Source organism: Eurosta solidaginis, chromosome 3 (assembly GCF_040869045.1).
Source record: "Eurosta solidaginis isolate ZX-2024a chromosome 3, ASM4086904v1, whole genome shotgun sequence".
Taxonomy (NCBI): Eukaryota; Metazoa; Arthropoda; class Insecta; order Diptera; family Tephritidae; genus Eurosta; species Eurosta solidaginis.
The window spans coordinates 45,909,046-45,922,108 of record NC_090321.1 but is presented as its reverse complement, the minus strand read 5'-3'; the positions used below and the strand labels follow the sequence as shown (position 1 = coordinate 45,922,108).

Sequence of the window (13,063 nt, the reverse complement as noted above, 5' to 3'; positions counted from 1 at the left end):
TCGGAGGCTAGGAGCTCCTCCTCTGCCCTATCAGCCAGACGACCAACGCTGATGACAGACCCTGCCATAGACGAGACTTCAACCCTGTTTTCGCTGTCCGAATTAGCGGGGTCAGCAACCACAGCCATGGGTGCTAGCTCCTCTGCCGACGCCTCCCCTTCCCGAACAGTCCCTGGGGGAGAGAGCCATCTCCCCTGGAATCGACGTGGTAGATTTTGAGGACCAGGCGCTCGAGACCATAGGAGATTACCCCCCTCATGTCAGAGAGAGGACCGGTGGACTCTGCTTTTAGCAGAATCAACATTTCCCGACGGGACCAAACGGTCTCCTCTACTCTGCGTACCCTCCAATTAGGCGTCGGAAGGTTGGGGTTGCAGTTTCGCATCAACTCTGAGAGGGTCCGGCTGGCAACCACACTCGGGCCCTCGGTCGAAGGTGGGGATCCCTCCTTTCCACGGCCTCGATCCTAGCTCCCTTGCATACCTCCCCAACCAAAGAAATTATTCTCTTAAAGATACAGGCCGACCGCTTGTCAGCAAAAGTAATCAAACTAAATCCATGATACCATGCCGAGTATTCGAAGCATGGCCGCGGACCTGGGATCTCCATAACAACGGTCATATAGGCTGCTGATATGGCGCTGGCGACCCACAGCCACTCCTATCGGGAGATGGCACCATCCTCCCTACTCCTATCCAGGACACCGAGGGTGATGGAGCATTTTCACAGAAGACAGTTATCGTCATAGAATCTATGCCCCTACTAAATTTCACGAAGATTTGTAAATGTTTGTTCGACTTATGGCTTTAAAAGTATTCTAGACAAATTAAATGAAAAAGGGCGGAGCCACGCCCTCTAATAAATAGCAACATTTTGATCACTTTCCCTCTTTAACCTTTTGTACTTAGCTGAGCGGAGCTCACAAAGTATCCCTCGACGTTGACGATAATCTGCTCTTTGTTGCGAAAAAACGCCCGAGCGCCTTTTTCCAGCAGTAAGTAGTGCATTGCTCGATTACCAAATCCAGACGACAGGCCAAAAGACGCGCACATAAACACAAACACGGTGGTCTCAAATCACCGTCACCGCCATAGAGTTTGAAAAAGCTATCAAACTTGCTAAGCCATCAAAAACGGTAGTCCTGGCCGATATTGCCATGTTAATACTACAATAATTTGGCAAAGACGGATTTAGTTACCTGGCGCTAATCTTCAACCTGTCTCTGCTCACATTTGTCATCCTTGAAAAATGCAAAATGGCGAGGTTGGTATCCCTTTAGAATACTGGGAACCAGGCAACGAAGGAGATTCATATCACCCGATAGCTCTCCTATCGCCAGTAGCCAAGACACTTGAAATCATCATGCTCCCTTATTTCACCTCAAACATAGGGTTTTTAACCAGTAGCATGGTTTTCGAAAACTATATAGCACCCGGTTCTGGAAACTCGGATTCAAAAAAATACTATTTCTAAGAAGCACTCAGATTCGAAAAATTTACCTGAACTGAAAAAGTACCCGGGTTTGAGAAAATAACCGGATCCGAAAAAGTACCCAGTTCTTAACTAATTTTCTAGAAAAAGTAAGCGTTTCTGGAAAAGTCGTTCAAAAAGCACTGAAATAGATATCGGACTGAACCAAAAACCTCACCATAGAACACTAGGCGTAACGCTAGACTTATGACCTTTTACAGTCAAGCACAACATGATACTGCTAGAAACGCAAACGGACTACCCTTCCAACTAGCCTCAAAAAATGGAGCGGAAATTATTTGTGTGGTCGGCAGCTATCGGTCAAGTTCAGAAGCGTATATCAAAATTAAGAAGAATAAAACAAGGTTATGCCGCATGATCGTGTCCAACCCCATTTTTGTAAAATTTTTACATATCGAAGCTTCCTTCCCCATAAGAAGCTGTTGAAGACATGATCGAGTTTTCGGACTAAGTCCGCCCCCTCCGTCTGGCAACACCCGGCCAGTGCGGCCAAGCGCAAGCAGTGCAGCTCAGCTGTGGCTTGCCAACCACCACCGCGCTCACTCTCAATTTTTTTTAGTTGATCCAAAACTACTCTACCAACCGCATCAATCAATCGTGCCCGCAAATCGAAGTTCTCTTTTTTAATTAAATTAAATTCACTAATTTATTATAATTTTGTTGTATCTTTAAATCGTGAAAATATGACATCCGCATTAAACCCAACACCCTCCCGTGTACCCTTTTTTGATGTGCAAGTGAAGAGTGCATAGTGTTTTATACATGGTCCTTTCGCGGCCAAAGTGCACCAGCGACCAAAAATTTATTAAAATTCAAAACAAACACAAATTTGTATATAAAAACGAAAAAAAAAAACGCGATCGGCAATAAAAACACAAAGTAAGAACAAATGTTAAAAACAAAAATTATTTAAAATAAATTAGACAAAATATACGTACATATATGCGCATGCAAAGAAAAAACATTAAGGTGTGAAAAAAAAAAAAATAAAATAAGTTGAGAAATCAAAAAATTTAATAAGACAAAAACAAAAATAAGAAATTTTACATAAAAATAAATAAAAACGCGGGCCGGTACGGACACTGTAACAAAAAAAAACAAAGTGCTTAAATTTAAACATAAAACGAAGTATTTAAATATACATATACAAAAAGAAGTGAAAAAGTTTAGTTTGGTGGACGAAACATACATATAGGTGGACTAAATAAATTATTGAGAAAATTTGACAAAAAAGAAGTGCACAAACAAGAAATATAAAAAAGTGATACATATGAGAAAATTGTTACATTAAGGTGTTACAAAAAGAGAAAAAATTGTAAACCAAAATTTAATAACATAAAAGTGAAGGAGAAAGAACCATAAAAACGCTTTATATACAAGAGACAAAAAAAAACAAAAAAATATAATTTTTAAGAAAAAGGGAGTTTTTGGAGGAAAGTTTATAACGAAATAACAAAAAATTAACACAAAATCTGGAAAAGGCAAAAATCACTAGCATTGGTGTGAAAGTTACATCACGGTGTGAAACAAAAACAACAATTTAAGGAAAAAATTGAAATATTTGAAATCTGCTAAACAAAATATATACATATATAGAAATTTAAAAGAAAATAAAAATTAGTTTGTTTGGAAAAAATATTTTTTTTTTTAAACACATCAACACTACAACATTAACACTAACTACACCAACAAGGAGGAGCACAATACAAAGGAGGCTAAAAGACAGCACAAAAACCCACAAGTAACACACAGTTCACATAGAAAAAATGTCTGAGTAAGTACTCTCGGTACCCATTATATATCCATATATATATTCCCTCCGTCAAAAGTACGGACCCGAAAGTCTAAAAATCTCTCAATTTTAGACCCTCCGATCTAAAGATTTGGACCCTGGAGAAATACCAACATTATAAAGCCTAAACGGCAATATATTTCAGTTGCCTACCCACTGGTACAGTCCCGTGAAAACCAATATAATTTTTTCAACAAAAAATTTGTATTCCCGTGCTAACGGAAAATCCACTGCCCGGTACCCAAAAAGTTCGTTGCGCTAATTACCCACTTAATTATAGAAGTATATACGTATATATGTAATATATGTATATACCCACTTAGTTCGGTAATCATCCACGAGCTATATATATATTTTTCCAGCGTGAAATTCACCGCTGCCCAATTTACCCATATATACATATTGTCACTGATATTAGCATCACTAAATTATCCCATCACTAAGGCGATGCTAAGGCCATGCCAAGCGGTATTTACGTTAATAATTAAATCAAGTATACACATATATAAGGCAGCCCAGAGAGATGTCACACACAGATGCATTTACTTATATGCCTATGTGCGCGCGAGAGACTGTAAACTACAAACATTCACATCAACAATTCAATCTTTATGTATCTACATAAACGAATAAATAATTGCGTCTACACATATGTACGTATACGAGCAGCGGAGCGGCAATGCACAAACACATGCATATATCTTATCTGAGTTGTCACAAAGGAGAGCAATAATTTGTGCACGTAGTTGTGGCTGGCGATTTTGTAGCCGAAACTAACTAGTAAGTTCTCGAAATCGAAGAGCCTAGAAGTATGCAGCGTAAACTATAAAAGCGGGGCAAGCGAGTAAGAAGTAATTCAGTTTGAGTTGAGCTATCAATCAGTTTGATTAAGCACGCGATCTGGCGGCCAATAGTAGAGTTTCATTTGAGTTATCAATCAGTTTGGTTATTAAGCCAGCGAGTAGCAAAGTATAAGTGTTATTGTGAAGTACTTTAATAAAGGCCATTTTCCACTATTCAATATTGGAGTTATTTATTCAACAGTTTAAGTGATTCGAACTTAGCAGAAGATTGCAAATAAGAGGATTTGCAGCAAATTCGCTACAATATATTACATAAAATATATTTTATAAAAAACCCATAGCAACAAACTTTGCCAAGTTTTTGTCACTTTTCCTAAAGTTTATTTTACCGGTGCACCCAATATTAATTTTGCATACAAACCTACAATTATATGCACCCATAATACCCACACGCACTTGTATATCTTTTTGCATAAGCCAAAAACCCACCCTCAAAAAAGTTATCGCATGACCATATGTAACTACATAATAGAAGGAAGCAACAAAGAAGATCATCGATCACATATTGGCATACATTTGCTTTGTTAACAATAGATCAAGTGCATTGGCACGGCAACAAAACGTATTGTTGGTACACCACAGTTTACTGGCAAATATATTTTACCCACTTATATATATACATACATACGTACTATATACCCATATTACTTGTGCTCAGACGCGCTGAGACAAGTACATATAACAAAGCAAAAAGCCGGTACACATTAGGCCGGTCTCAAAAAATAAAAAATAAAATCCCAGTGAACACAAATATTATAATATTTATATTATTATATACCCACATTACTTTTACTCAGAAGCGCTGAGACAAGCCCGTATAAAGAACCAAGCGTACATTAGGCTGGTTTCAAAAAAAAAAATTTTTTTTGCCCTTTTGACAACATTTTTTTCGATTTTCACAGCTTAATAAAAGCTCCCATTTCTTAGTAAATCAAACTAATTTATAATGCCGAAATCGTCGGACGAAATCCAAAAATTGACCACTGCAGACCAATGCCTGCAGAAATTCATATATGACTGCAATCAAGTAGAAGTTTACTGCTCAAGATGGTCACCCTCCCAAGCTACCGATTTATCAGAGTGTATGCTTAAGGTCAAATTAGAAGACCTAGATAAAATATGAGCAAAGGTGCTAGAGTCCCATCGAGATGTAAGTTTCTCTGATAATTATACAGATGTCAGCGGCTCGGTTGAGCAAAAATTTGCTAAATGCATGGAAACGTACCAAACATGCAAATCAGAAATTTTAGAAGCCTTACAGCTTTTTAATACTGCTAGCACCAACCAACAACAAATACCCGCCCACCCAATGAACAATTCAAACGCAAACGGTTTTTATTTAAAAGCACCACCATGCGACACCGAAGTATTTCATGGTGGATACGAAGACTGGCCATCCTTTAGAGATATGTTCACGGCAGTCTATAAAAACCACCCTAAATTATCACCCGCTCAAAAATTATACCACCTGCGCCTGAAAACGAAAAGTCAAGCAGGACTTATTGTAAAGCAATACCCACTGAGCGATGATAATTTCGAGCTTGCCTGGGAAGCGCTCAGATCTAGGTACGAGAACAAAAGGATACTCGTCGACAACCAACTGAAGACGCTGTTCAACCTACCCACAATATTCGCAGAAAACGGAGAAAAAATACAGAAGACGCAGACAACAGTCAACAACTGCATGTCAACCCTTAACACCCAAGGAATCCCGACAACGGACTGGGACCCGATCCTCGTTTATCTGTGCTCATCGAAGCTGCCAAGTGAAAGCGTTTCACTATGGGAACAATCCCTCAGCTCCCGAAAGGAGCTGCCCCTTTGGGAGGACATGAATAAATTCCTCACCAGTAGATATGGGTAGTATAAAGACTTAGTACCTATAGACCAGGCAAGGCGAAACCCCAACTTTCGAGTTTTACGCCACGAACGGTGAATCAAAACTCGACCCAACCCAATAATAATAAAACCCATGCATATCACACCGAGTTCAGTAAAACGGCTTCGTGTAGATTATGCAACCAATACCACGCAGTCAAACCTTGCGTCAGGTTTAGGAATTTATCGGTATCAGACCGAATCAAATTTGTGAGAGAAAATAGTTACTGCGAAAACTGTTTATCAACGTCACACCCCAAGAACGAATGTAAAAGTAGTTTCACGTGCGTTTATTGCCAAAAGCATCATCATTCGCTACTGCATTTGCAGCCCAAACCCCAACAATCACAACCAAACCCCAGAGCTCAAAATGCCCAAGCCGGCACCCCTAGGAGAACGGACGACGAACGAGCCTCAACATCGAAAGCCGCCGCAAGAGCCACCTCCTCCCAACAGTCTCAAGACAAAAACCCGTTTTCTTCACTCTTCTCGAGTAATCATGGAACCACCCTACTACCCACAGCAATAGTATCAGTATACTTTGCTGGCGAATTTCATAAAATTCGTGCCCTAATAGACCAAGGTTCACAAAAAACTTTTGTATCATCCCGTATACAAAAGGTTCTTGGTCTACCCACAAAAGAGTCTCTCCACCAGATATCTGGAATGGGTGGAACGGTTGTGAAAAATGCTAATAAAGTCTGCCAGATAACATTCTGTTCAGCAGAATTAACCCAAATGATAGACGCACAAGCAATAATTTGGCCGAAGCTAACTAAGTTCTTGCCCACAGTCAGAGTTTCAAGCATCGATCTCGAAGAACTGTCCCATTTACCGTTAGTCGATCCACAGTATTCGATACCATCGAAAATCGATGTGGTAATCGGCAGCGATATCACCCCGCAAATCCTCACCGAAGGGCTCCTACGAAATGTGAGTGGAACATTACTTGCCCAAAACACAATATTCGGATGGATATTAAGCGGCCCTGTAGCTGAAAAGGTATCAACCTTCAGCACTCATGTCACGGAATGCACCGATGACCCCATCAATCAGATTTTGAAACAATTTTGGGAACAGGAAGAAGTTCACCAAACCCAACAAAGATCAGCAGATGATGAGTACTCTGAAGCACTCTACCGGACAACCACAATTCGTGAGGAAGATGGACGCTACAGAGTCAAACTACCCTTCAAATCGGAATTTCCAGCCAATCTGGCACTCGGTCATTCACGACCCGCAGCACAACAGCAGTACATCAGCATCGAACGCACGCTCGAAAGAAAACCCGAATTAAGAGACAAATATTCTGAAGTCCTTAATGAATATTTAACCATGGATCACATGTAACCCGCCTCCCAACAAGAGATAATTAGAGATGGTAAATATCTATCATTTTATCTACCCCATCATGCTGTCATAAAACCCGACAGAAAAACCACAAAAGTGCGAGTCGTCTTCAACGCATCAAAAATGTCGCATTCTGGCAACTCGCTGAACGACGTTCTCCATACAGGCCCCATACTACAAAATGACTTAATGCTCGTCATACTTAAATGGCGACTTTATAAGTTTGTTTTCAACGGCGATATTGAGAAAATGTATAGCCAAATACTCATCCATGAAGAAGAAAAAGATTTTCATCGAATCGTTTTTCGAAAACACCCAACTCTGCCGATAGAACATTTTCGACTAAAAACAGTTACCTTTGGTGTAAATTGCGCGCCATATTTGGCGATTCGAACCCTACACCAACTCGCCCTCGATTGTCAAGACGAATATCCGCTCGCTAAAAGTATCTTATTAAACGAAACATATGTTGACGATATTTTGTCAGGCGGTCATAATATACAGTCCACTTTGAACTCTATGACTCAAGTTATCGAAGCTTTAAAATCGGCAGGATTCCCTTTGAGGAAGATGTCGGCAAATCACCCTGAAATTTTAAAACCCGTTCCCGACCCTGATTTGCTAGACGTCGACTTCCTTAAATTCCATGATTCGAGTTCAACAAAAACCCTTGGAATTCAGTGGAACGCGCTAACCGACACCTTCACCTACACGTATGATCCACCATCAGCAGAAAACACGACTACAAAAAGGCAGATTTTATCGGCAGTTGCAAAACTGTTTGACCCCGCAGGATGGCTTTCGCCAATAATGATTCTTGCAAAAATGTTGCTGCAACAACTCTTGATGGAAGGAACGGATTGGGACGAAGACGTGAAGCCCGGAGCTCTCCAAAAATGGACCTCAATTTATGAAAATTTACCTCATATCAGAGACATTAAAATCCCTAGGTGGGTACAGTATTCCCCCGATAAACTAATCTAGCTGCATGGATTCTCAGATGCTTCAGGAAAAGCATTTTGTGCCTGTATATATTTACGAGTACAAACCAATGAAAATAGGTTTTCATCCCATTTGCTAGCTGCTAAAAGCAAAGTGGCACCCCTCCAAACCATGAGTCTTCCACGGTTGGAACTCTGTGGAGCAGTTTTACTCTCCAAGTTAGTGAAACAGCTGCGAAGTGAGCTGAGTCTACCCCAACACGAACTCATTCTCTGGTGCGATTCTGCCATCGTACTGGCCTGGTTAGAAAAACCACCCCATACCTGGAAAACGTATGTCGCCAACAGAACCTCTGAAATTCTTAAGAACGTCGACAACGCCACTTGGAGGCACGTTTCCAGTAAGGATAACCCAGCGGATTTGGGCAGGAAACTGAAAGTTCCAGCCACGCTTAACCTCACCCCCGCCGAAGTGAATGATGCCAAAATCAAAATCATCATTCAAACTCAACGGAATCATTACGGAGACACGATAGAGCTGCTTCAAACGTCAGGACCCTTACCCAAAAAGAACACCCTTCTGACATTAAACCCCATGCTAGATGACTCAGGAATCATGCGAGTTTCTGGAAGATTAGCATATGCCACCTATAGCTTTAATGAGCGGCACCCAATTATCATACCCGAAAATTCTCGATTGTGTTCTCTTCTGTTAGACTTCCTCCATTCGAACCTGCTACACGCCGACAAACAGCTGATGATCCGAGTGGTGCAGCAACAGTACTACATTCCACGTTTGAAGCAAAAGGTCAAAAAGCTCGTATTCCACTGAAAAACCTCCACACATGGGTGGGCTATGGGAAGCGACCGTGAAAAGTTTCAAGATACACTTCACGAAGGTAGCAGGAAACCAGAAGTTCTCCTTCGAAGAGCTTACTACCCTCTTAATACGCATAGAGGTGGTCCTCAACTCCCGACCGCTCTCCCCTCTGTCCGAAGATCCAATGGATCCCCTAGTCCTAACCCCAGGGCATTTCCTACGTGGCGCACCGCTCTTATCGTTACCGGAGCCAACTGCAGAGCGTCTCACCTTGGTCAACAAATGGCAGAAACTGAAAGTGCTTCACCACCAATTCAGCACACGATGGAAGAGCGAGTATCTCAAGGAGCTGCATAAGCGGTACAAATGGAAATGCCCTCAACGCAATATTCAAGTTGGAGATTTAGTCGTGGTAAAGGATGATTTACTACCCCCGAACGAATGGCGTTTGGGACGGGTAATCACTTTACTCCCTGGATCGGATAGCCATGTTCGAGTTGTGGAACTCAAAACCCAAAACGGAATAATAACCCGAAATATTGCCAAACTGCGCGTGCTACCAACTGCCTAGTAGTGCCAACCCTAACTCTGGTACCCTCTGCTTCATGCCCCTAGCAATCTGGAAAGATATCTAAGCTACCCTCACCAACGTATTTTTCTAACCCATTTTTTTGAAAAATACGTATTTTTCTTTTCTTGCCTTTACAGGACCCGCAGACGTACGGAGATGCCGAAATTTCGGCTGTGTGGCCAGCGACACGCGCTAAGGCAGTGCCGGGCGTTCCTCGCGATGAAGCCGGAGGAGCGCTACGAGTGCGCGAGGAACCACCGGTACTGCATCAACTGTCTGGCAGTGTCGCACAGCACCGGGGCATGTGACTCAAAATCAAGCTACCGCAAATGCTCCCTCGGCCATCGCACGCTCCTACACCGAGCTCGACGCACGCCCACCAATCCGCGTCGCACCGACAGCAGACCACAGCGCGCAACAGCCCAACATCGCCAACGGGCAACTCAAAGCCGGTCGGCTAGACAGCGCGACGACCGAATACGACAATTAGTAGCCGAAGCACGGGCGGCCCTGGACAGGGTTGATGTCGCCCTTAACCCATCAACGCGTCGGGCGGAGGGGGAGCATGTTAAAGACATGATCGAGTTTTCGGACTAAGTCCGCCCCCTCCGTCTGGCAACACCTGGCCAGTGCGGCCAAACGCAAGCAGTGCAGCTCAGCTGTGGCTTGCCAACCACCACCGCGCTTACTCTCAATTTTTTTTAGTTGATCCAAACTACTCTACCAACCGCATCAATCAATCGTGCCCGCAAATCGAAGTTCTATTTTTTAATTAAATAAAATTCACTAATTTATTATAATTTTGTTGTATCTTTAAATCGTGAATATATGACATCCGGATTAAACCCAACACCCTCCCGTGTACCCTTTTTTCATGTGCAAGTGAAGAGTGCATAGTGTTTTATACAGAAGGAGTTACCATTCTTTCCTACGCTGGTGACTGCCCGATAATTAGGACAAGTCGTGGCTCTTCTAAGCTTTGCTGTAAAAATAGAAACTCTTTCGCAAGTTTTTCCAGTTTATCAACTTGTGAAATTAGGTACTATCACTGACCAAATCTTCAGCGACCTTATTTACGACATGGACAATGCAAATACCGGCATTAACCTACCAACTGTGCGACGCCCTATATTTTGGCGAGCATGTAACCGCTTTAGTATCTTAAGTTCAGAGCCGTAACAAAGTCATAAAGTCGCTAGCTGACAGCTCTTATTAACCACCTACAAAGCAATTGGCCAGCCGTTTGTGTGCTACGCGTATCGAATATGGTGGGCAAGCCTAAAAGAACACACTGAAGGAAGTTGTAGGCCTGTCAAAACACCGCGCTCCGAACTGCCAAGAGATACCTTCAGATATGTGCTCAAACCTTATAAAATGCTCGCTTCCACCCAAATTTAGACCTCGATTTTATTTTAACTTGTAGGATGAAACAAAACTAATATTACGTGGAACCTTTTTTTTTGAATCCTTTTGATTTATTGGATACTTCAAACTCTGAAAAGGGTTCGCTAGGCGGCACCTTTTTTTATCCAGTTTAAAGAGTCTCTTCTGCTATTAAACGTGCTCTATTAATGTGCTACGTTTGTTACGTAAGGCACATAAATAATTTTACGTTAATGCCTACATAAATATCCTGAACATTTAACCCTAATCAATCCATATTCCAAATATTACTCATACGCCATGTCATACCAATCAATAAATGAGGATTGCACAATTCATAGACGGCAACACAAATTAGTATGGTATTTTATTATTTATATTCCACCATATTTTAAACAGAAGAGTTAACCAATGTTATGTAGCCATGTGTTTTGTGGTTATTATTGTCAATATTTTATTTATTGCGGTATATACAACGATTAAAGTTTGATGCAACATAGAGCAAATTATTTGCATATAACGAACAAAAAAGCAGCCTGTAGTCAAAACAGCTAGTTGAATACTAGAAGAATCCTAGTTTGCCGAAAATTCCAACTAGTTAGAGTTCTGTTCATTAAGGCAGTTGGTATTTTTAACACGACGTTGTCCTACGAAATGCCAATTGCCAGTCTCTGCATCAGCCACATACCTGTTGACAAACTAGTTATTATATGCACCAGTATCGTGGTTTGGTTGAACTGGCCGGTAAATAAAGACCTCGCATAGACTGAATGTGTCCATAATGTTACCAGAATTTGTTTGACGACCAAACAGAATAACCCCAATCTTGTGCCAGGAGTTATTATAGAATAGCTCCGTCCTCTTGGCAAATGCTAGAAGGCTTCTAGAACCCAGTTCAATTGCTGCCTAATGATCTGTCAACTCTGGCACCCCTAATGGCTGGAACCTTGCCATGGCTAGCACAGGACACGAACACAGAACGTGCTCAACCCTTTCTTCCTGCTGCTCCTACACCTGCCTACACGAGACCCAACTTATAGGCATGTGACGTCAGAAGGCACTGTCCAATCAGCATGCACATCGTGAGCCTTAACTCTTTTCACTTCAGAAGTTTGAACCACTTTTTGAGTCTAATATCGTAGGCTATGCACATGAGTTAAGAAATTTTGTAGCCCGCGCTTTTGTCCACGCCTTTTCTGCTTGATGGAACATATCCGCTCTTGTATTTTCTTTATTTCTCCCAAACGTTTTGGGACGCCTATTGTCGTTTCAGCGAGTGTTGCATACTCATTTGCCAACTCGTCGGCCTTTTCGTTACCTTCTAAATTTTAGAAATAAATTTTTTCAATTAGAAGAAAGTTTTTCTAAGCGGGGTCGCTCCTCTCGGCAGTGATTCGGCAAACACTCCCAGTGTATTTCTGCCATGAAAATCTTCTCAGTGAAAACACATTTGCCTTGCAGGTGCTGTTCGGAGTCAGCATAAAACATGCCAGTTTGCAGGAAAAATTAAAAAGGAACACGACGCAAATCGGGAGAGAAGCTTGGCCTTAAATCTGTTCAGAGGCTATCGCGCCTTACATTTATTTATATATTATTGAATTTAAAAATGTCGTGCCTCCAAACGCATCAGACGCCTTCATCATAAACTCAGCTTATTTCTTCTTAATTATGATCTTTTCTTAACTTGATTATCGTCTTCTTTAAATACCAAGTTATGGGAAAATTGCTTTTATACGATGTGAAAAAATGAGAAATCAAAATGAGCATATCAAATCAATATTCCATTAAATGTAGAAAGAGAGAACACAAAAAAACTCATTTCTTAGCTACTAAAAGGTCAAAAAAGTGCCAAGTTTCCGCTCATTTAATATACTCGGCGGCCAATAGTGATTTGTTGCGACCAAACTGAAAGGCTTCAAAGCTTTTAAAACCAGCTGCAAGCCATCAACAACAACTGACCCATTTTTTAAAGGA

At 41.4% G+C, this 13,063-nt stretch overlaps 1 protein-coding gene across 1 annotated transcript in view; it reads left to right on the top strand.

The window, feature by feature from the left end:
• Positions 1 to 1,849: 1,849 nt before the first annotated feature.
• The window catches only part of LOC137243628 (uncharacterized), a 154,685-nt gene continuing 143,471 nt past the window's right edge, over positions 1,850 to 13,063 (top strand). The window contains exon 1 of the mRNA XM_067771517.1: positions 1,850 to 3,265. The gene's annotated coding sequence lies outside the window, so the exon portion shown is untranslated. The remainder of the gene's footprint in view (positions 3,266 to 13,063) is intronic.